This window comes from Miniopterus schreibersii (genome assembly GCF_964146895.1).
Source record: "Miniopterus schreibersii genome assembly, chromosome: 7".
Taxonomy (NCBI): domain Eukaryota; kingdom Metazoa; phylum Chordata; class Mammalia; order Chiroptera; family Miniopteridae; genus Miniopterus; species Miniopterus schreibersii.
In genome coordinates this window covers 68,671,481-68,695,579 of record NC_138108.1, presented here as the reverse complement: position 1 = coordinate 68,695,579, position 24,099 = coordinate 68,671,481, and the positions used below count along the sequence as shown (strand labels likewise).

The 24,099-nt window shown below is 40.7% G+C and overlaps 1 long non-coding RNA gene across 1 annotated transcript in view; it reads left to right on the top strand.

The window, feature by feature from the left end:
- Window positions 1-24,099, top strand: part of LOC308559711 — a 172,650-nt gene that overhangs the window by 10,686 nt on the left and 137,865 nt on the right. The window contains exon 2 of the long non-coding RNA XR_013999196.1: window positions 3,485-3,661. This is a non-coding gene — a long non-coding RNA (uncharacterized lncRNA). The remainder of the gene's footprint in view (window positions 1-3,484; window positions 3,662-24,099) is intronic.

The following is a 24,099-nucleotide window of genomic DNA, read 5'->3' as shown; positions in this document are numbered from 1 at the left end:
CATCTCTGATGACTAGTGACTGAGCATCTTTTCATAAGTCTATTGGCTATTTGTATGTCCTCCTTGGAGAAGTGTCTATTCAGTTCCTTTGCCCATTTTTAAATGGGATTGTTTGTTTTTTGGTGTTGTGTTGTATGAATTCTTTATAAAATTTGCATATTAACTTCTTATCAGATGTATCATTGACAGATATTTCTCCCATTCAGTAGGCTGTCTTTTCATTTTATCGATGATTTCCTTTGCTATGCAAAAACTTTTTAGTTTGATATAATTCCATTTGTTTATTTTTCTTTTGTTTCCCTTGCCCAAAAAGCACTGTGTGTTTTAAAAGCCCTTTAGATGATTCTGGTGCACACTCAGCTTTAAGGAGGGCTGGCCTAGGTGTTAAGGATATAGGAAACTGACTAGCCTGGGTTCATATTCCAACTCTACCACTTACTGGCTGTGTAGTTTGGGGTACTTTCTAAGACCTCTCTGTTTCAATCTCCTTATCTGTAAAATGGGGATAAGTTCTCCTTATATTTTAGGTTTCTATGGTGATAAATGAGTCTATCCAGATAGAATTTAGAATAGTCTTGATGGCAGAGTTAGTACTCAACAACTGAACTATTATTATAGTAGATAACATGTAAATGTTGAATCTGAATCTCATTTTAAATAGTTGGGTCTGGAAAAAGAGATAGTAGCAAAGAGTATTGGAATTATTTGTAAAGTTAAGTGAAGCTAAATACTCCGACCCCTATTTTGGCTTCTTGAAACCCTTTTTTTCTTAACTTCCTGGTTTATGATTGTGATGTGGAAAAAATGTATACGGTGCCAAGTTCTTTGGAGTTTATGCAAATAATACATAGTACACATTGTTATGTTGCTCTTCATCTTCTATGAAGGCCCATTGTCATCAATTTTATATCCTGTTCCCATGAGAACTTTACCTTTTCTCCTCTTTGCTTTCTATTCTTGATGGATTGCCTAGTTTCTCACTTAGACAGCTTATTCTCTTTCTCCGCTGCCCCATTTAAAACCACCCTCTATTTTTTAAAAAAGAGTTTTCCATTGAGGCATCTAGGTGCTCATTTCCCTTGTTTTTCATTTGCTTTCCATCTGAGGCAATTCCAAATGCTTTACAGTGTACAGCTGCCACTAGGTACTAACGACATTTTCACTGGCCAAGTTGCATTTTCAAGCTTTGTTTCTTTATATTTGATTATCTTCAGTATTTTATGTGAGTTATAAACACACTGGGTAGAAACAACTCAATAAATGACAAACAGTAAAATGAATAATAAAAAGTTATGGTCTCGTAAAAGGAGAATGTGTGGGGCCTGTCTCCTAAATAAAGTTAGTCAGGGGGATCAGCATGTTATGAAAGTGCTGGCTTCTGTGCCTTAAAATATTCTTTCAGTCACAAACTTGTTTTTGTAATCTTCCCCTGCGATACACTGTTTACTCTCTCTTCTACTCACCTTCTTAATCACTCTAGGAAACATAACCATTCACTTATGATCTAGGCCCCAAGCCTTAGTTTGACTTCTTCTTGCTTTCTCTTCTCCCCAACATTGAAAAATCTACCAAAATCTTCCTGCTATTGCGTTTTTAACATTACCCATCTCTAACTTATCTCAAAGACCAGACTTTCTAAAATTGTGAGGAACTGGAGAGTTCAGGTAAATAATAATTTATTTGGCTAGATTATCTCCAATCTTATTTTGTAATTCTATGTATGACTGTAGCTGTATCCAGAAATTCCACACAGACCTTTAAAGCCCCTTCCCCCAATAAATTTAAATGTAAAATACAAAGCAAATGTAAAGTAGATCTCGCTTTTAGAAGAACTGTCCGTGAGCCAGAACGTGGGGAAAAATCAAAATCTCAATAGCAATTACAGAACTCTGGTGGGCCTCTTGTCTGACTTCCTGCTCGTCCTTCAGCTGCTGCTTGTTACGTTCTGTTCTGCTCTGTTCCCTTGAGTTCATGTTAGTTTTTTATAATAAGCTCTCCATTGTTACTGTTTAGGGAGCATGTGGTTTTATCATGCACCATTCCTTTAAGGAAAAGTTGTTACTTTTAGAAATACTTTTCACTGATAATAATCTTTTCTAACCTAATGACCTTTACCTATTCTCATTAATGTTTCTGAATGACTTGAGACCCAAAGGAACTATTTTCCATACTCTGAAGAATAACCCTATTTAAATCATGGATAAGCAAGGTATGCTTTATTAAAACATTTAGTGTCATTTACTCCTTCATTTTAGTAGGTAACTCTGTGATCCAAACTCATATTGGTATTCCTGAGTCACTCAACCCAAATGTTGTTAAGAAAATCTAGTCCCTCACTTCTCCCTGACCATGTTTCGAAAGATGGCAGAAGCAACATTTCCATCCTGTATGTTCTTTTGCAATGTGACTGTGCTACTCCCTCATTAAGAAGTAGAGTTTATTTTCACTCTGCTGAATCTAGATGGGCCAGTAACCTACAGTTGGCCCTCTGTATCCTCAGGTTCTACATCTGTGGATTCAACCAACTATGGATCAAAAATGTTTGGGGGAAAAAAGTTTCGGTGTTGCTGACATACATATACTATGTAGTTAGGTCAACTATGGTTGCGTCTGTATTGAACACGTACAGGTTTTTTTTTCTTGTTATTATTCCCTAAACAATACAGTATAACAACTATTTGCAAAGCATATGCAGTGTATTAGGTATAATAAGTAATCTAGAGATGATTTAAAGTATATGGGAGCATGGACACAGGTTATACACAGAAGGGCTTGAGCATCAATAGAGGTCCTGGAGCCAATGTATTTTGACCAATAGGATGCGTCAGAGGTAATGCTGTGCAACCTCCAAGGCTGGGCCATAAGAAATCTGCACGTTCTGCCTTCATGTCTTGGAAAGTTCTTTCTTAGAACCAGCTGCTATGCTATGAGGAGGCCCAAGAAGCATTATGAAGAGGTTTCATGGAGGAAAACCAAAGCCATTGGCCAAAAATCCCAGCTAAGCTCCCAGCTGAGATGTGAATGAGGCTTTCTTTGGATGTTGCAGCCCACTCAGGACCCTCGCCAACACTCTGTGAATGAGAACTGCCTAATCAACCCATAGAAACAAGAGAAATAATAGATTGCTGTTGTTTTAAGTCGCTACATTTTGAGGTAGCCTGTAATGCAGCAATACCCAACTCGAACACGGGGACTCCACTCATCTTGTTTTTGAGGTCTTGCACCATGTTAACCTGCTTACGTCACTGCCCTCAGACCTCTGCAAGGAAATGTAACTTACTTTTCGGGTATTTATAATCTCCTTTTGGCTCTGTGGGCAACTACTTGACCCTTCAGTGATTATGAAAATGGCTAACCGATAATCACAATACTAATTAACACTTTTTGAATGCTTATGATGTACCAGGCACTGTTTTAAGTGTAATGTATTTAATCTTTAGAACAATTTTTTGAGTTAGGTACTCTTATTATTCCCATTTTACAGATGAGAAAACCAAAGCACAGTGAGGTGAAGTAACTTGTACAAAGTCCAACAGCAAGTGGTGGAATCACCATCAGAACCCAAGCATCAGATTCCAGAGCCCTGTGCTTAGCCACTGCAAGGTACTGCCTCCCACAGACAATGCCTCGAGTTCATCAGGTTAATCTGAAAGGGACTTAGGTGAGTGCAGTTTCTTGTGCTTATGTTACTTGATCCTCTTACTTTAAGGAAGTTAAGAAAGTCCTTTAAGACTTTGATTGGCTCATTTATTTGTACTACACTCTGGGCTGTGTCCCATGCTACCACGTACATTTAGAAAAGCCTAGTGTTAGAAGTCTAAATGCTTGACTCATTCTATACTCTTTCTATACTCAATAGAGCGTTTGCCTGGTTTCCCCAGGTTCCTCATCCTCCTGCAGCCACCACAGAGGGCAGCAGAGTGACAGGCAGGCAGTGACCAGGGGGAGGGGCCAGAGAAGCAGAGCTGGCAGGGAGGACCAAGGAGGTGCCAGGGCGAGGCAGAGCTTTTTACACACCCTCTGGATGGTGAGAACCAGGTGGGCACACAGCACAAAGTCCCTTAGCACCCATCAGACTGAAGGAAAGAATGGCTGCTGCTTCTAATAACAGGGCCAGGGGCAGCCAAAACCATGCCCTTCGACATAAAGCAGAGGGAATGGAAACCTCTGTGATTGTTATGCAATGGAAGCCTTAAGACAACCTCCTAGTGCCACTTTCCAAATGGACTACTGCCTTCGGGTCCCTCCTAGGCCGCAGTTCTAAGATGTAACTATAAGGGGGTCTGATTTTGCTTCAAATAGCCTTAATGTCTTTCTGCTTCCTATATGCCATATAACTGCCTCAAAAACTGTGGGAAATAAAATAGCTAATTGTAAAATTGGATAGGTCTGTATTTTCATGCTGTATTCAGAGCAAGGCCTTTGTAATAGACTGTGGTGGGATCAGAGTCCCATCTCTCTGTTTAATTGCTGTGTGGCTTTGGGAAAGTTGCTTTCTACTCTGAGCCTCACTGTCCTGAGCTAGAGAACAGGTTAGTGATACTTACCTTGTATGGTTGTCATGAGGAATAATTAAGTTCTATAGGCAAAGTTCTTATGCCAAGCAACCGTCAGGTGCTATTATTTACATACACAGGATGTATTGGACTCTATATAACCATGAATTACCATGTGGCCTTAGAGTGCAAGCTGCAAAGGGTGAAGCTGGTGTTTCATGCTCCACTACACAATGTTTGCTCAGCATCACAATCTATTTTAGAAAAGTACAATCTTTTAGACTCTTCCCTTTTTACTTTCATTGCTCCACTGCTTTGGAACTATGTGGTATGAAATTGACTTCTATAAATTTAAAAAATATCTAATTCTCCATGGGATGTTCTTAATCAGAGGAGTCCATGTGCCCCTTGAAATGGTATGCAACATTTTGTGTGTCTATATGTATGTACATTTTGGGAGGAGAGATGATTCATAATTATCAACAGACTCTCAAAAGAGTCCATCCATGCTTGGACAAAAGACTAAAAAAAACCCCTCTTAATATAGAAACAGCCTTTTAAATCTTCTTCTACTGAAAGCAATTTGGAAGCCTTCCCTGACTTAAGACAAAGCAGGCAAAGCTTTGGAAAACACTAGAAATGGATTCCGTCTTTCAGCCAAGGCCCATCCTCTTTTCCCCAGTGTGTCAGTGACAGAGGGAGTGACAGTCAGTGGGAGGCTGGCTGTTCCCACGGGCACAGGTAATGCTATACAGACAGAACCAGTGGATGAGGTGTTGCCTTCTCAAATGACAGCTGACAAAGACCCAGGCCGAACCTCAGCTGCACCTTCTGGTGCTGTGAAGTCACTTACGGAACAGACCTATAATTAGTGCTTGCTACCTGAGACGTAATTCTCAGGATGACGAATATCTAAATTGTGTCCCCAGACACATACCTGAGGCAAAGCCCTAAGGGCTGATGGCCATAAGGGGGACATGTGGTATTCTTCATTCAGTGGGGATTAACAAACTCGGAATCTCAGAAGGGGCAGGTGTCTAAGAGGTCCTTTTCACTTCTGCAGTGGTGCCTGACAGCCCAGCCCTGGGCCCCATGATTTGTGCCTCCGGCACAGAATCCGCACAAAGCAAGAACGGTCACATCAGCATTTTGGGATTTAAGACTAGCTTCTCTTATCCACAGACCCTTTTCCCCAAATGGTAAGGATGATTCAGCTAATTGATTCTACTTCATTTTTAAAGAAAATGATGTTGGTATATAAAGTCAATGAAAATACAGGCCTGGGGGAGGGGATTTAATTTAAGAGTTCAGTGAATGATGACTAATTTTGCAATTATTATTACATCTCTTTAATTAACAGATAATTCATGAATTATGGAGTATATGATATAAGCCTTGTGGACTACGTTAGGGAAGCATTTTTGATCTGTGTAAATAAATTGAGATAAACAGTGGTGCACCTGTTCCGAGCCTTTCCCAAGAATATATGAAATTCTGGCACAGGATGAACGTCTATTGGTGTCAGTGGGACAACAAAACAAAGCTGGCCCTGGGGTCAGGAAGTCTTTGGTGGGTGGGGAGCCACTGTCCACAGCCAGAGCCCAGCACTGCTGTGTGTTCTGATGGCCACCAACCAGGAAAGGAAGTCTCAGGTTTCCAAATGATTTTCTCCCTTCACAAAGCTGTGTAAAATAAAATACAAATCCTTCCTGAATGTTCCTAGCTTTCCTTCCTTTAGGAAGTTTTCAGTCAATGGGAAACAAAGCCTTATTCAAAGGATTAAAACCATAGTCATTCTATTGTTTACAGCTTCAATAATGTGGCTTTCCTTCCACGTACAAAATTTTCAATTCACAAATCATCTAAAAAACAGGAAATTTTTGGGAAACACGTGCTTATGGTAACAAACAAGGGATCTGTCATGTGGTATAGAAGTTTATGAAAAGAGGCATCCGATTTTATGCAAGATTTTTATTTTGATGTGCTGCACTTCCAGACGCATTCTAGGAAGTTTACTCAGTTCCCACCACAGCAGGAAGATGAGAAGGGAGGGGAGGCAGACGCTGGCTATGTTCTCAAGGCTGTGCTCCAGGCAGTGCTGTAGAGGCAACAGGCCTCTGCAATAGCCTCTCCTCCCTGCTGTCCTCAGTCCTCTGCTGCCCCTCTCACCTGCCAAGTCCTGTGCTCTTACCGGGGGATGGAGGGAGGGGGCTGCAACACTGGTTAGCAGGGCTGGAGAGAATGTACGAGAGAGGCAGTGGCAGGCAACTTTGAGCTCTGGCTGTGGGGAGAGGGTTGTTTTTCCCGTGCCCAAAGCAATGCCTGGTGCGTCGGAGATGCTCAGTAGATACTATATATTGGATGAATGAGAAAAGTTTTGGGGATCATGAACAGTGAGAACCTATGCATAGACAATTCTAAGGTAAGACCAGAAACCCTTTGAATCAACTCAGTAGTTTTCAGTTAATTGGCCTAAGACCAATGCTTTTGGGTGGTCCCCAGACCAGCATCATCATCACCCCCTGAGAACTCGATAGAAAGGCAAATTCTCTGGCCCTACCTCAGACATACTGAATCAGAAACCCTGATTCAGCAACTGAACAATTAAATTGTTAAGTCCAGCATCTGTCTTAATAAGACCTCCAGGTGGTTCTGATGCACTGCCTCAGACAATACCAACATCTTATCTGTCTAGAGAACCCACAGTATTCCGAGCCCTTTCGCATATACTATTATGGTTCTAGACTTCAAAAAAGCCTGAGAACTAGGCAAGGCAGGTGTCATTCTCATTTTATAGATAAAAAAACTGAGCCCTAAGAAATGATTTGGTTTGCTTATGGTCATACAGCTTTATCAGAACCACTTGAGATACTTGTTAAAATTGCAGATACATGGGCTCTACCCTAGATCTACTAAGTGAGAATAACTGGGGTGGATGCTTTGAAATCTGGATTTATAAAAGCTTTCTAGGAGATTCTGAAGCTTCCAAAAGTTTGAGAACCAATTATGTTAGATAGTAGGAGAATGGGAATTAGAACTCATAGTCCCTCATTTCTGATGACTGCTCTTACAGGGTCGTGAGGAGAGTAAATACAAATGATACTGATCTTTGGTGAAAATAGTTAAACCAGTCTCAATAATTCTGTCACTTTTATTAGACCCAAACTGTGCGCTACCCTTATAAGCCAGGAAGAATCAAATTCCATGGCCATGGGCTGTTTGGGGCATAGGCACACCTTGTTTTATTGTGCTTCACTTTATTGCACTTCACAGATGTGATTTCATAAATCGAAGGCAAGATCCTCCACCAGCAAAACTATTATGACTCCCTTTCTTGTGGAGGTCTGGAACCGAGCCCACAATATCTCCTGTATATGATGTAGTTGTGATTATTATGGAATTAACTAAATGGATCATCAATTAAGGTGTGGTGGGTATTGTTAGTTTGTGATACAGAGATTAAAAAAATGTTTTTTTCTGCTGTGAGAATTGTTGTCAGATGTTGGATCTATGTAGTATACCCCTGCAATCCTTTACCAATTGCTTTGCTTACTTTCCTTTGTTTACATCTTTTAATTAAGAAGAAAATTTTAGAAAAAGAGAAAGTATTTCAAGCCAAAAGCTATGGCTGTTACAACTTGATTGTAATGTACAATCATTACAACTTGAGACATCATTTATTTACCTGGCTAGCCTGGAAAAGATTAACCTTTGAAAAGATTTCTTCATATTGCCAAGTAACTCCCAAATCTCTCTCTCCTGCCCAACCAGCTCCCACAAACTCCAGACTCATAAATTCAACTGCATGTGGAACAATTGTCTTTGAATGTCCTGCAGACATCTCAAGCTTGGTGTGTTCAAAACTGAATTCATTACCACCCACCCATTCTTCCTCTATAAGCTGATGACTCTACCATCCACTGCATCATCCTAGCCAGAGATCTAGGCATTGTCCCTGGATTCCTTCTCTCTGCCCTCTGGATGGCCAGCAAGTCCTTTCATTTTGCTCCTTAGATATCTCTCTAATCCCTCTCCTCTTCATCTCCACTAGGGCTCTGCCTCAGGTCTTTATCATTTCTTGCTTAGGCTACCAGGATGGCTTCCAAAGTAGTCCCGTTATCTATGCTTCTACCTGATGTCATTTCCCACAGTTCTTGCTTCAGTGCTATCAAACTGCTTTCACTTTCTTGGTGATATTCTGTGCTTCTCTGCCTTTGCACATGCTACTTCTGCTCTACTGATTTTCCCTTCCCCACCTCCTGTACATGGTAAACTCCTGTTTTTCATGATACCGCTCAGCATTATCCTCTTCTCTATGCACCTCTACAAAGCGGACTGTTCCCTCCTTCGTGCTCCCAAACTAGCATGTATTCTGCCTTCAGTGCAGTGCCTCACTCACTGGGGTACATGCGTGTTTATACTTTCTTCCACCACCTTTCTCCTCCCTTCTTCTTCCTCCCAGAGCATGAGCTCCTTGAAGGAAGGGAACATGGCTTATTAACGTTAGAATCACCATCTCCTGGCACAGAACCTAGCCCACCAGACACTCAAACATGTGTTCAATGAATACCTGGCTAGAGTTCTGGATTCCAGAGATGGCTGAGGGTAAGACGAACTAAAATGTATTGAGCAACTATTATGTGTGAAGACTTTAACACCCATTATTTAATTTTAACAGATAATACTTTGAGCTAAATAATGTTCTAATTATGTACACATTGAAACTCAGACTCACAGTAATTAAGTTACTTGCTTGAGGTCTCACAGTAAATGATAGAGCTAGGAGTTGAATTCAGGCTTTTCTAACTCCAAACTCTGTTCTTCCTTCCATCCCATGTGGCTCCTAGTGTTACCCTAGCATAAGTCATAGGTTTTAGAATGACTTCTCACTCTGTTTATTAAAATATTAAACCCCATTTCATCTCTACAGAGTAGTGGTGATATCATGTGTCATTGGTAGTCTCCAAAGATGGCCTCCAGAGAGCCCTATCTCCTAGTACTCATGCCCTTTTATAGTACTATCCCAGGTATCTAGGCTGGACCTGTGTAGCCTATAAAATCTAGCAGAAGTTGGGTCATAAGATGCCTCACAGTGTTTTCCTGAAACACTTGGTCTGGGGGAAGCTAGCTGCCATGTTCCCTGGAACCACCATGTGTGAGAAGTCCAACCTATCCACATGGAGAAAAAGAGATGCCTGACCAGCCCCTAGCTTTTCCAGCCATCCCAGTTCAGGTACCAGACATGTGAGCAAAGAAGTCTTCTTAGATGTCCTGTCCCAGCCACTATCTATTCCAACTGCATGAAACACCCCAAGTGAGAACTATCCGGACTAGCCAAGTAGTATTCTCTCTCACAGAACCTTGACAGATAATGAACTGCTCTTTGAAGCCACTCAGTTTTGTGGTGGGTTGGTATGCAGCAATAGGAAGCTAGAACACCATGTTTTTGTGTTTGTTTTTTTTAAAGAAAATAACCTAATGTTTATAAGCAAAGTTTTTAAACTTCTTTTTGTAATTTTCCCTTTATACAAGTACACTGCAATACAGGTAGATTTCTAGTTCCATTCTTAACAAAATTTATGATCTTGAGCAAGTCTCTTTATAATAATGTCACTGAAGGGTTGGACTAGTTAATCATGAAGTCCATTTTAGTTCCAAAATCGTATAATTCCCTTCAAACTATCTGAGAAAAATTGAGTCTTGCCTGACAAGTGTTAGCCTGCAGTAAAATTTTACAGGCACAAGAATTTTCAGCAAAGCAATGAATGCCAGAGAAGCGCTGACTCAGCACAATGCCGTCTGTTAGCAGGAAAAAAAGAGTCAGGAGCAACTATAAATCTGACCCGCCCTACTTCTTCCTGAAGCAAAATTCAAAGAGATCATTATCTGTAACAAAAGACTTGAAAGAGGATTCTTACTTTTGCCTCTTAAAAATGTGTTACTGAAGTCTGTGGGTGACTTCAGGACTCTTGGCAGACGATTCAGTGTTGCATGGTTGAATCAGTCTCCGGAAGATCCATACACACAAATGCTAAGTTTAGGGCAAGTGAACTGGGTTGATTCCTAGAGGAAATAAACTCTCGCCTGAGAACAACAGCTGAAGTAAAATCCCATAAGCCAGGAAAACAGCCACACAATCACAGTAACAGGTGGCTGGTTTCAAAACAAATTTCAAGGTCTGACTCGCACAGCACCTGCTCTAGAACCACAGACAGCAGGGTAACTGTGTCTGGGCCTGAGTTAGGTCACCCCTGCTGTGCTGTGAGGAAGATGAACCATCTTTATTAGCCAAGTCATGGTAGGTTAGATGACTGCCTCTCTGAGGCAGTAACCCTTTTGTTCCCTGTCGGAAGGGAAGAAGGAATGAGAGACTTTGGGAACCAGAAGGGAACTTGGAGATGAACTAGTTTAACTCCTTTGATAGCAGAGCAAAGTGAAGACCAGAAAAGTGGAAACTTACTCAAGGCCACGTGACCTATGGAAACAAAACATTATCTCCCATCCTCCCTGCGTTTTATTGTGAAAAATTTCAGAAACAGCAAAATTGAAAGAATTTTTACAGGGAACACCTGTATACCCATTACCGAGACCCTACCGTTAACATTTTATTAAGCTTATTTATCATGTATCTATTCATCTACCCATCCTTCTATCATTCTGTCTTATTTTTTGGATGCATTTCAAAGTGAACTGCAGACATCTTTTCTCTTCCTCTTAAAGCAACATTATGTTTTATCACTATTTGTCTAATTTTTGGTACCCCAATTTTATACACATTATGGAACCAGAAGAAAGTTACCCAAAAAATCACCGGACACAATAAATGTAAATTACCACCAGCTAGCTGAAAGGGAACCTGCTTCCTAACTCCAAGGCCCTTGAGGATTCTTACTAAGAGCAAATTCCAGAGAATGCAGTACTAGTCAATCCATGGCACTGCTTATGTTGTTCCCCTAACCTGGAATCCTGCTCTTTCCCGTTCCTGTTGAAATTCTCCCCATTCCTCCAAGAATGACCTCAGATGTCTACAGGTAACACAGACTAGTGTTATATGTATATATACATATTCCTGTTTTAGGAAAAAAATTATTAAAAAATTCTGCACTGCTGCCTCCTTCCTGCCGCCTTTCCTGAGCCCTGAGTTTTCATCTTTCTCAGCTGAATGCTCACAGGCTGTCCTTGCTGCTTTTACTACCTCATTCTACCTGTGACAGTTGAGTGTGTGCCTGCTTATCTGTTAGTGCTACCGCCACTCTACTGCTGCCACTAACTACTACTGGTATTATGGTTAGTTTCTCCTTGTAAGGGGCTATAGCTTAAGATTTATTTCTGTATCTCCTGCAGTTCTTTGCATAGAACCAATGTCAAATGCTAAGTAACTTCAAATTTCAAAGCAACAAAATTGTGTCCAGGCAGCTTTGTGAAAGTCAGATCTCACGGGATGCCTGTACCAGAGTCACATAAGGGACTTGTTTAATGTGGAGATTTCTGGACTTCTCACCCTCAGAAACCCAGCTTCTGTAGGTTTGGAGTGGGGTCCAGAGACCTGCAGTGTAGCAAGTGCCCCCTGGTGATCTCAGTGCAGGTGGCACAGGGGTTGCACTTGGAGAAATCTGCTAAGAGGCCCACATTGCCAACTAATCTTTCTTTGTATTAGGCGTTAATCACTTTATATATATATATATTTCTTCTTTTTCTTATAGGTTTGAGGATAGTGTTAGGGTTTGGGCATTGGTCAGGGTTAGCATTACGGTTAGGGTTAGCGTTAAAGTTAGGGTTATAAGGTTAGGGTTAAGGTTATTTTAAGGTTAGTATTAATGGGTTACATTTAGGGGTAGTTTTAGGGGTAGGGTTAGGGTTTGGGTGAGATGCTTAGGGTTAGGGTTAGTGTTAGTGTTATAGTGTTAGAATTAGGTTTAGGGTTAAGGTTTTTGGGTTACATTTAGAGTTGATCTTAGGGGTAGTTTTAGGGTTAGAGTTTGTGTTATATGGTTAGGTTTAAGATTAGGATTAGGGTTTGCCTAAGGGTTATAGGATTATGGTTAAGGTTAGCATAATATGGTTATGGTTAGGGTTAATGTTAGGTTTATCATTAGTGTTAGGATTAGGTTTATTGGGTTGGAGTTAGGGATGGTGTTATGGTTAGCGTTAGGAATATAGTTTTAAATTTATGGTTTGGATTAGGGTTCTAGGTTTACTGTTTGTGTTAGGGTTAGGGTTATAGGGTTAGTGTTATGCTTAGGGTTAGTCCTTAATCACTTTTAAACCAGCAGTATGACTCTGACTGTCCCTTCCATGGATCCCAGATAAAGGTATGGCACACAAGGCATCTGTCACGGTGGGCGATAGTCATGGCATCACTCCTCACCACCGCATGTGCTGCCAGTTACCACTTCTGCTGTTGCCACCAACCCCCGAGTTTCCCTTTGTCACTTCCCCCTTGCCACCACCAACTGCCACTACACCTCTTGCCCCTCACCCTCCAAGGCTGAGTCAGACCCTGTGGAGCACTTGAGGAAACATATTTTAGAAGACAGATTGAGGGTGTCCACATTCTGAATTCACATTCCCAAAGGAACAACTACTTCTGAGCCTGGCTTCTGAAGAAGGGCTGCAATCCTGTTTAAATAGTTGGGTCCTTGGCTTGAAGTTCCTGCCACCTTTTATTTTACAATGAGTGGAAACCAAAGTTGAGTAACAGATCTCTTGCCCAAGCATTCAGGGCCACCACAAAGCATACAGCAATGGGACAGGAGTGGGTAAAATGTGGTTGCTGGCCTCCGCCAGGCCAAGTGTTTCTTTCTGTGTAGGGAATGCTGGCTGCAGTCATCACCACTGTCTGGTCTTAACAGAGTATTTTTATACTGTATATGCTGGAATTTACTTTCTTGTAGGTGCAAAAAGGATAATACTTAGAAAAACTATGAGCCAGAAGAGTTGGTTCATGAAGCATAATCTGAAGTATGTTTTGAGATGAATGTACTTGAAATCAATTTCTCTAAGACATTGCCAGCATTGTCAATTTTAGTTCAACTTATTTCTCTATTACAGTGGTTCCCAAACCAAGCAGGCATCTGAGTCACCTGGAGGGTGGGTTGCTGGATTATGCTGCTGCTGCTGATTGGGAGACCATATTTTGAGAACTGCTGCCCTAAGTGAAAGCAAAATGAGAGTACTTTTTCGACTAATTGCTGATCTGCCTACCTGTCTTCTCATATCACAATGGCTTAGAGCAGCGATTCTCAGTCCTAGCTGTCCACTAGAATTACCTGCAAAGTCTTTAAAACATAGGGTCTGGATAGCATGCTCAGACCCTACCTTAGACCCAAATACATCCACAGCTCTGGGATGGGGCCTGGGTAATTTTGAAAAAGATCCCCATGTGATTCAAGTGGGCATCCAGGGCTGGGAACCACAAACTCTGGTCTTGTTCTGTGTTAACATATGATTTGCATTTGACAAATGCTTATTGACCACCCAATATATGCCACAGAAAATGATAAAGTGTCTAAAATAGATCACATGCCCAAACATTTAAAAAAAGAAAAAGAAAGAAAAGCTAGTGTATGGCAAGTGCCAATTAGAAGAATAAACAATTATTGAGAACAGAAAGCTAGATGATCCCAGGTACATCAGTGCTGTACTGGAGCCTCACATTGTTTGTGGTAAGTTATGTATGTCTTTGCCACACAGGAAATATCTCCCTTTGGTGGGGGAAATTGCTCATTTATTGGTTCATTGAGGATGCTCCAACTGATTCACCATGGTAGGTGTGATTGAACCATGGAGATGATGGAACATTAAATCAATAGCTAGTCAGCTGGCAACTATTCCTTTGCTAAGGATGCTATTAAAGTTCTGTTTCAGAGGCCCTGTGCTCAGTGGAGGTGCATCTTTTCAGTGAAGAAATAAAACATAAATTATGTTTAGAAACTACTGCAATGTGGGGTTTTAAACAAACATTCCTTATATATGTAAAAAATCCCAAGTTTATTTGTGAATCAAAAGATAAATACCTTAAAATATGTATTTATTTCCATCTAGTAGAATACAAAATAATTTAATGATTCAATGATAGCTTGCCCAAGAAGGGGAGAATTTCTAAAAAGGAGAAAATATCTTCTTTGGGTGCTACTTACATATTATGGCATTATTTACTCCATTGTGCTATTTAATCTGGTTATATCTTTTTTGAAATTTTGTTTTTGTGTGGAGAAGTTTTTCCAAGCACAAGAGATTGCCCATGACAGCAAAAGAGAATTGTTTTGAAGAAAAGGAAGTAAATACTTTTAAACTGTTACATTTATTTCCATTCAAAAATACTGGAGGGAGATAACATGAATATGACAAAGTAACTTGCTCTCAGGGAAACTTACAACCTAGTAGAAGGAAAAGATAAATACAGATTTGAAGCAAAATATGAGACATGCCTTTGGAGAAGAATAAATTTTAATGAGGCTTCATGGAGCTGGAAGAAAAGGTCAAAGTTCAAAGAGACTCAGATAAGGCGTAGAGCTGGGGTCTGGTGCAGCGTATTACCACATGGCCAATTTTCAAAGGCCAGCTGTTCCCAGTCAAACGAAGACCGAAGATGAGGTAGATGCAATCAATGGGAAAATTAGGCCACCCTGCCTTATTTTTCTGGGGATGTAGTTTCAAGATCAATAGTTTAACCATCTCATCTCAGGAAGCAAAATGAAAATGAATCTAATGTGTTCTTAGTTCATTTTTTACTAATAAAATCCAATTTAAAGGATTTCATGTTGGCTATATGGCCACTTATATTTGACAAAAATGCTTTGTCTCAATAATCAAAGAAATGAAAATTAGAACTGCCATACAATAACTATTTATGGCCTATCAAATTGATAAAGATTTGAAATGACTACTGAGTGTTGGGAGTATAGGAGGAGCAGGCCTACTCCCTCTGCCTGTGGGGTGCTCCTTGGTTCACCATAGCTGCAGGACAAACCATATCCTACAGCTCTTCTAGGAAAATATTTTAAGGAAATAGTATGGATATGTTCACATGCTCATGGACAAAAATATTCCTCAGTGCTTTGTTTGTTATTGGGAAGAATCAGTAAAGAAATAAATGCCCAACAATAGGATAATATGTACAAAAGATTATGTTAGGGAGGGAACAGTGGTGGTCCACACACCTAGAAACCTAGAAACCGTGGTCTGGAAAAATTTTCCTGAGTGTTTTAGGTAAGTCAGCCCCTTCTACCCAGCATCAATCCCCTTCCCTTCATTTGCTCGTCTTCAGATATTCTGCACTTCTGCAAATAGAACCACTTGCTCTTTGTGCCTTTAACTGACCCTATATGCTTTCTTGCCTGCCTGCCATTGCTCATGCCTTTCCTGCTGTGTGAATGCCTTTCCCTAACCTCCGAGGTCTCACATCTTCAAGACCCAGTTTTGTAAGCCACCTTACAAGATGCTACAATGCCGTTTTCTTGCATCACCAGACAAAAGGGTTTATTTCCTCTTTGTACTCTCAAAGCAATTTGGTTACCTTCTATGGCCCTTCTCACCCTCTGTCCTGTATTAGAATGATCTGAATATGTATTTTATTTTCCCTAGTAGATCTTGAACAACTTGAGGACAAGGGCCAATCTTATTCAGACTTATATCCACCATAGTTATAAAACATGTTGCATGGGTATGGTTGTTGAATGAACGAATGAACAAGTGAAGGAATGCAGAAGTGCACTTGGAGCCAAATTCTGATCTTCTCCACAGACATGGGATGAATTTGATAACTACTAAAGATGCTCTTTGGTATCTCCCCTTTTTCTGGCAGGGGTGCTGAAACCTTCCATCTGAGCCATGGTGATGGGAACAGGGAAGACCAGGACTGAGGAGTAGGGTCTGAGAGGGGAGGCCGGGGTGATGGACCAAACAGCAGTCGCTTGCCCTCCTCTCCAGTCCTTATTCCCTCCTGCCCCATTTAGTGGAAGAGGAGTAGATTGGAATTTTAACCAAGAGGGGGATCTGATGAAAACCTTTGCAAAGAAAACTAAGCACTTCTGATCTGTTATTAGTTCTCTTACTATCCCAATAACATCTGTTTTAATCAGTAGGTCTTAAATATAGCACATTCATCAAAGAAATGATGAGGATTTCCCAGATAATTGAGGGCCAAATAAAAATAAGATGTTTTCATTGGGAGAAGAGAGGAATTTGAAAGAGTTTTAATGATGAGCATTGCTTTATACATTCCCGGGGTCAATAGACAGCACAGCGGTCATTCAAGTTGATGGTGAAAATGCCTTGGCGCTCTCATTGAGGAAGTTCGTAAGTGGAGCAGCTGAACTACTCTTCATAATAGTTAAGCTTAAGGCTTGCTAAAGCATTTTCTGTCTCCACCTGGTACAACCCATACCTACATGTCCTATTATACTTAGTAATACACCTGGTGGCTTTTGTGGGCTTTCAGGAAATACTTGTACTTCCTGAACAATGCAACAAACTGCAACACAAAACACCACCTAAGCCAACTGACACCAAACTATGAACTGCAGTTCCCTTTCTGACAGGGTTAGATACTTGGGTGATTAGTATTTGTTGGTTGTGCTATTGCCAAATTCACAAAAGAAATTCTCATATTTAAAAAAAGAAGAAATTTATATAGATGGAGAATCCAGAGTATCAATTCTACTATATATGTATGTATGAATCCATGTTTGTATATATGTATTTATAATTTTCCCTCACTGAAGTGGATTATTTTGATCAGTAAACAACAACAAAAACTGCTTTCCACCAAACAAAGGTCCAGGCCCTCTGCCAAGTAGCTGTGATTTACAGGCCTAATGTGAGCAAATGGGAAATACTATGCTTCCAGGCTCGGGTAATGAATAACCTCTGAGGGCTTGAATTTCTCTGCGTTCCCACAGACTGCATCCACAGAGCGGTGCTCTTGTCCTGAAAGGAAGGATTTGCCCCTGTTTGGAAGGAAGTAGAATAAATAGAACTGGAAGTGGCAAGGTCACCTTTAATATCATATGAACTGCCTCTTAACAAGCTTCACAATTGCTTTGTTTCTTCCTGCCTCAGTGCTATAAACAGGCAAAAGGCACAGCAGACTCAGTGCACGCAGAGTGCACGGAGGAAGATCCCAGAGCTGTGAGGAAGGGGAGGCTGCAGGCTCCATGGGCCCATCCCACATGCCAGGGTTACAATTGTATTATGGTGTGGTGGCCAGAAGGGAAAACTGCTTGTTTTCAAAGGAAGGAGTTATATTGTCCTAAATTCCTGTGTATAAAGTATAAGACAAACAAGTTACAATGGGAATATATAGCATATTTGCTTTTCACTTGGCGATTCCATACTAACTTTAAGCATCACATGGTGGTTGCATAAACGCAAAAATGTTATTTTAAAAACCCTTCTCCCTAAGACCCTATTCCAAACGCAGTGCGAGCTGTGTACCGGCATTCTGCCACACAGAAAGATTTGTCTTCTTTCCAAGCTCCTCCAGGAACATACAGGTGGGCTTTCCTCTACCTCTCTCTGCTTTTCCCAGCACCTTTTTGACTGTCTTCCTACTGAAAGGAGGAAAGAATATCAAGGAGGTGTGGAAAAGGCACGAACGAGGCTGGGATGCCAGAGGTTTGGGCAACAGACAGCACTGGAATTTCAGTAGCCTGGCTTTCAGTCATTTTTAGATAGTCCAGTATATAACTCATCAGTATATAAGTCATCTTGGAAGGCTGTTTGGGTGAGCAGTACTGTCATTAACAAAGCAAAGAGAACAATTCAGCCTGGGCTTCGAGTCTTAATTACAGATAGTCAAAGGGAACATGAACCAAACAGAATTGCCTTGGTACTTTGTAAATTGTTATCATTCTCCTGTATAGATTCTCCACATTCTGCAAAGGTGTCTAGGAAAACCTCCTCCCTCATATTTTGAAAATGCAACAGAGCTATGAACTGTTGTAATTTCAAAAAAGTGACTAAAAGGATGCGAAAAAGAGATAATAGAAGTCTCTAAGGGGTAGAAAGAGAAAGCTAAAGGGCAGTCTCTGTTTAACCTGACTTTTGGCTATTTGTTTATAATTCCAAGATAATATGAGTTCTTGGCATTGGAGATAATGGGTCAGTGGTGGGCTATTGTGGGAACTGCTAGATGGAGCTAGAGCTGTTATGTGGCCAAATATTTGATCTGTGGATAACACATAATATCAAGAGATTCTGGTCTCTGGTAGGTGTCTTAAATTAAGTGTCTGGGGAGCAGCCACTGAGGCATCAGTCTAGAAACCCTAACAGCTGTGCTCTACTAAAATGGTATGCTAGAATGGACCTGCCCAGGCTGATCATCCTCTAAAGCGCCTCCTGCTCTCTGATTGCTAGAAGACATTCTCCCCGCCTGTGTGAGGGTGGGGTGGGAGTGGGGAAGGATGAGCTCTCCCCTTTGTCCCCTGACCACCTAGAGCAGCATGGCTAATTTGCTTGTCTATCAATAAGAATCGTCACAATGTATTTAGCATGTGCATGCACGCATGCTCACAGTCACTCCGTACCTTCACCTTTGTCACTTTTCTAAAAGATGAAAGCAGTGAATCAAGATTCAAACGAGCTGCACTTCTCAGACACTGCCTTCTCTCAGAGGGCAGTGGGACCTGATCCAAAGGTGTCAGCTGTGCAGTGTGCTGTTATTTCTTTCCAGATGACAAAACAGCAACATGTTTATGATGATGAAACCCAGTTTTATTTTTTCTTTTCCCTTGTAGTTCGGAGCAGGAATCCAGCACCATTTACTCTCTGGACAGAAAGTCCCCCAAGTCTGAACTGTGTGATTGCATGAGCCCTGCTCCCTGTTCATTAAGACTGCCCCCTTTGAAAGGGAATTAATGAGTTTTCAGGGGCCATTTGTGGCGTTTGAGATCCATAGGCATCAGGGCTTGATGCATGGTCCTCACCTCTGTGGGCTCCGTGCAGTGATTCTCATCTGTCTCAGTTAGCAGGTGAATTAATCTTGGCTTCGGCCTGTGGGGTGTGGTTCTTTGTCCTTTCACACATCTTCAGTTCACTTCTATCAGGAGCACTTCTTGTTTCAGGCCCAGGCTCCCCCCATTTCTATCATGTCTAGCCTTTTGTGTTTTAATTACATTGCTTTGATTTTAAACAAAATCTGTATTTCTAGTATTATAGTTCTGGAAAGTTCTTATTCTGAGTTATAATTTAATTATATGGATCATTAAAGCTTTGAAAGATGCTAAAGGGCAGAAAGGGATTAACAAAGTGAAAGTTATTAGGAGTTACAAATCACTTAGCATTTCAACATCACTCATAGGATGTGGGCATTTTGTTGAAAGAGACCTTGTTTTGAACAGTGACGGTGCAGAAGACCTATGCAAGAAACCTGATTTCTGTGGTTAAAGCACACATGGGAAATTATCAGTTACATTTTATATTAATAATGCAATAGATGGAGAAATACTATTAGCAGAAAACTTGATGCATTAGTCAGTGCCACACCACCTCAGCCTAACTGCTCAACTGTAGTTATTTCATCCATACTTCTTTGGATATAAATGAAACTGGTGTTTCACAATGAAAGTAAAATTGCTGGATATTCTTACCGATGCCTTTGGTGGACTGAAGAGTTAAACCTTGGTGACAGCCCTGTTGGTTGGGAAGGTAATGAAAACTTCAGGTAGCTTAGGATTATTCTTATTAGCAAACATTAGTTAAAAGTTAAATTTAGGAAAATGTTACCCAAGTATTGAAAATATTTGAACCATACCATGCTGCATGGTATGAAGTATTGTGTGATTACCAAATTTCATAGAGTTTACATTGGGTTTTAATTTTTGTACCTTAGGCACCCTGAAAGGAATGCTTGTCTGAAATCAGGAACAGAAAAATATTTCAGGTACACAGAAAATAGACATGACTGGAAAATCACAGATAAGTGGTTAGTTACTTGTGTCAAGTTTAAAGCTTCCAGGTTCTGCTGACAGGCCATGCAGAGTAAACGAGAGAAACAGAATGGTTTCTGGTAAGAACATTTACTACCACTGCGCCCCATACTTCTTCCCACTCAGCATGCCCTAACTTAATTTGCCCCCTTCATCCAGGCCTCTACAAGGAAGGGTGCTGATCAGTAAAGAGAGTACACTTACCACTATCTGGCCTTCACACTGGCCATCAGTCCCATTTGACACGGCTACAAATTGACATGGCTATATTTTGAAAACAACACCTGTATGGAGATTGTTGCAAGCCATTGGTTGTGTTTTCCAAGGAATGACCAAGTTCTGTGATAACATATCCATAGAAAAGAAAGAATATAGGTAATGGCACATAGAAAAATACCATCACTTTGTACTGTTGATTTTGTACCACCCAGGCATGTAAGAGGGACAGAAACAAGATAACACCAAGAAAACAATCCAGTTAGAAAATGGGCAAAAATACTTCTCCAAAGAGACACAGAAATGGCCAATAGACATATGAAAAGATGCACAAAGTCACTAATCATCAGAGAAATGCAAATTAAAAGCACAATGTGATATCACCTCACACCTGCCAGAATGACTATCATCAATAAATCCACAAACAAGTGTTGGCAAGGATGTAGAGAAAAGGGAACCCTCATGCACTGTTGGTGGGCTGGTAGACTGGTGCAGCTATTATAGAAAACAATATAGAGTTTCCTCAAAAAATTAAAAATTATGACCCAGCAACTCCACTTCTGGGAATATATCTGAAGAAACCCAAAACACTAATTCGAAAGAATATATGCATCCCTATGTTTATTGCAGCATTATTTACAATAGCCAAGATTTGGAAGCAGCCCAAGTACCCATCAGTAGATGAGTGGATAAAAAAGCTGTGATGCATTTACACCATGGAATATTACTTGACCATAAAAAAAAAAATAAATAAAAAAAAGGAGATCTTACCTTTTGTGACAGCATGGATGGACCTAGAGGGTATTATGCTAAGTGAACTAAGCCAGTTATAGAAAGACAAGTACCATATGATTTCACTTAGATGTGGAATCTAATGAACAAAATAAATTAACAAAATAGAAACAGACTCATAGATACAGAGAACAGACTGACAGCTGTCAGAGGGGAGGAGGGTTGGGGAGCTGGGTGGAAAAGGTGGAGGGATTAAGCCAAAAAACATAACCAGGCATAGAAAACAGTATAATGATTGCTGGAGGGAAACGGGTGAGGGGAGGCAGAAGAGGGCAGAGGCGGGATAAATGGTGTCGGAGAGAGACTTAGCTTTGGATGGTGAGTGCACAATGTAGAATGAAGATGATGTTATAGGGTTGTATACTTGAAACCTGTATGGTTTTATTAACCAATGTCACCCCAATAAATTCAATGAAAAAAAAAGAACAAGAGCCCGGCCACCGTGGCTCAGTGGTTGAGCATCGACCCAGGATCCAGGAGGTCACGGTTCGATTCCCGGTCAGGGCACATGCCTGGGTTGCGGGCTCCATTCCCAGTGCGGGGCCTGCAGAAGGCAGCCGATCCATGCCTCTCTCATCATTGATGTTTCTCTCTCTCTCCCTCTCCCTCTCCCTTTCTCTCTCTGAAATCAATTAAGATATATTAAAAAAAAAAAAAAAGAAGCAAGATAATTTGTGGTGGTGGGAAAAGTGTGCAAATGGGAAGTAGAGAAAGAAGAGTTTGGGAGGGGCTGATAAGAGTAAGTGGAATCGCTGTAAGAAAGATTTTGTTTTTAATAAGACACTAAGGTACATCTAAGTATAAAACAAATAAGAAAAGAGAAACAGAAGAACACATACTGTGAGGTGCAGTTATCCAAAAAGAGAAGCAGAAGGTAAAAAGAGGCAAAGTGTCCCAACTATATCAAGTAACTTAAAGGAGGGGAAGATTTCTTTTATTTTACTCCTTCTGACTTATCCCTTAGAAAAAGTCCCTGTTCTATTGATTCAGTGACTAAGGAGCTAATCGTAGATAGTTGCCTCGGGAAAGACTTGAATTAATAACATCTTCCCTTTTAGAACTTAACTGGTCTAATTAAGTTATTTCAAAATTGTGCCAGAACGCATAATTTCCCCTAAATCCCAAATTCTGTTACACTACTTCGAGGAACTGAGAGTTGTATTTTTAGTAATTCTGCACGCCAGAGTAATCTGTGGAGCCCTGGAAGGGAAATGTGAGTTCTGACGGTATCTCAGCCAGAAACACATGAAGCGGAACCTGAGGTCACACTCATAACCTATCAGGAATTAAAGGAAGTGATTCCACTTGAAAGACCCTAATGTATGTGAAGTCTGCAGGAGATAAGTCCATCCCCAGGGGGGAGAAAGCGAGAATAAATGTGGAGGGTTGACCAAGAGGGAAAACAGTTACATGCATTGTGTCTAGGTAAGCGATTATCCTTTTGTGTCCCGAATTCTGAATCTGAATGTCATTGATATCCTGTTCCAACTTCCTCTGAATCCATTAAACCGTTGAAGCCACTGCTCAGTTCCTGCTCCAAGCTGACTGTGTAGGTTAAAATGTAGTTTCAATGGACTGGGATCTCTGTTGAAATCAAGGCTAAAAGAAGCAAGCTGAGGAAAGGTGAGCCTGACTCTAGGCCGACTCCAGCCCTGGGGAGCACTGGCCTGCAGGCTGCATCTCACATGGACCTTTCCAGGGAATTCTTTACTGGCAGCATTTGCTTTCAGTTATTTGTCTGAAGAGCGCAGGCTGGGCTTGGAACTAGCTGTCCGTCCTCTGCTTCCTTAGATCCTGTGCATACCTTTCTGATAATTTCTCATGGCTTATTAAGGGCAGGTAGTGCCTTATTAAGAATATGGCTCCTTGAGATAGATCACATGTTCACATACAGGTCCACCCTGTACTAGATGTGTAACCTTGGGTAAGTTAACTTGACTTCTCTTAGCCTCAGTTCCCCCATCTGCAGAATGAAGATAATCATGGTATCTACCTCCTAGAGTAGTTGGAATCAATAAGGTAACAGTGTCACATGCTTGGGACACTGACTAAAATGTTAGCTATTAACGTTATTTTAAAGCTCTTTTTTTTTTTTTTTTTTTTTTTTTACTAGAATATAAGGTTCTAAAAGGCAGGGAAAATTTGCATCTCCAATCCCTAGCATAATAGAATATTCAGTTTATTGACTGTTACCAGGTAGTGTAGGTAGGTTTGGTTTTAGAGAGATGATCCACATTTTCTGTTCGTGCACTTAGTCACTCAACAAATGTTTCCTGAACATTTGAACCAGGTGCCAGGGGTCTTGCTAAGTGTTGGATGAACCAAAGAGAGAACATCTCTGCCCTTGGGGAGTTTGATGGTAGAAACTATTATAAAAGAATAAACACAAAAGTAAACTTGCAATTTCAGTTTAAGTGCTTTGAAGGGAAAGATTAAAGCTAGCTATGAAAGAGAAAAATCTTTTAAGTCCCTGATCTTCAATACAATGGGGAAAAGGTAGTAAAAGATGGAAGAGAATTTGTATATGTGCTCCTCATACTATGTTAATAAACATGGGTGATCAAGGTAGAAACGCCTGTATAACTGATCTTTTGCTGATTCTTCTTATACTTTGGTTTAATCATCACATAATGCTCTCTGATGTCCGTGGCTGGTTAGCTCATTTG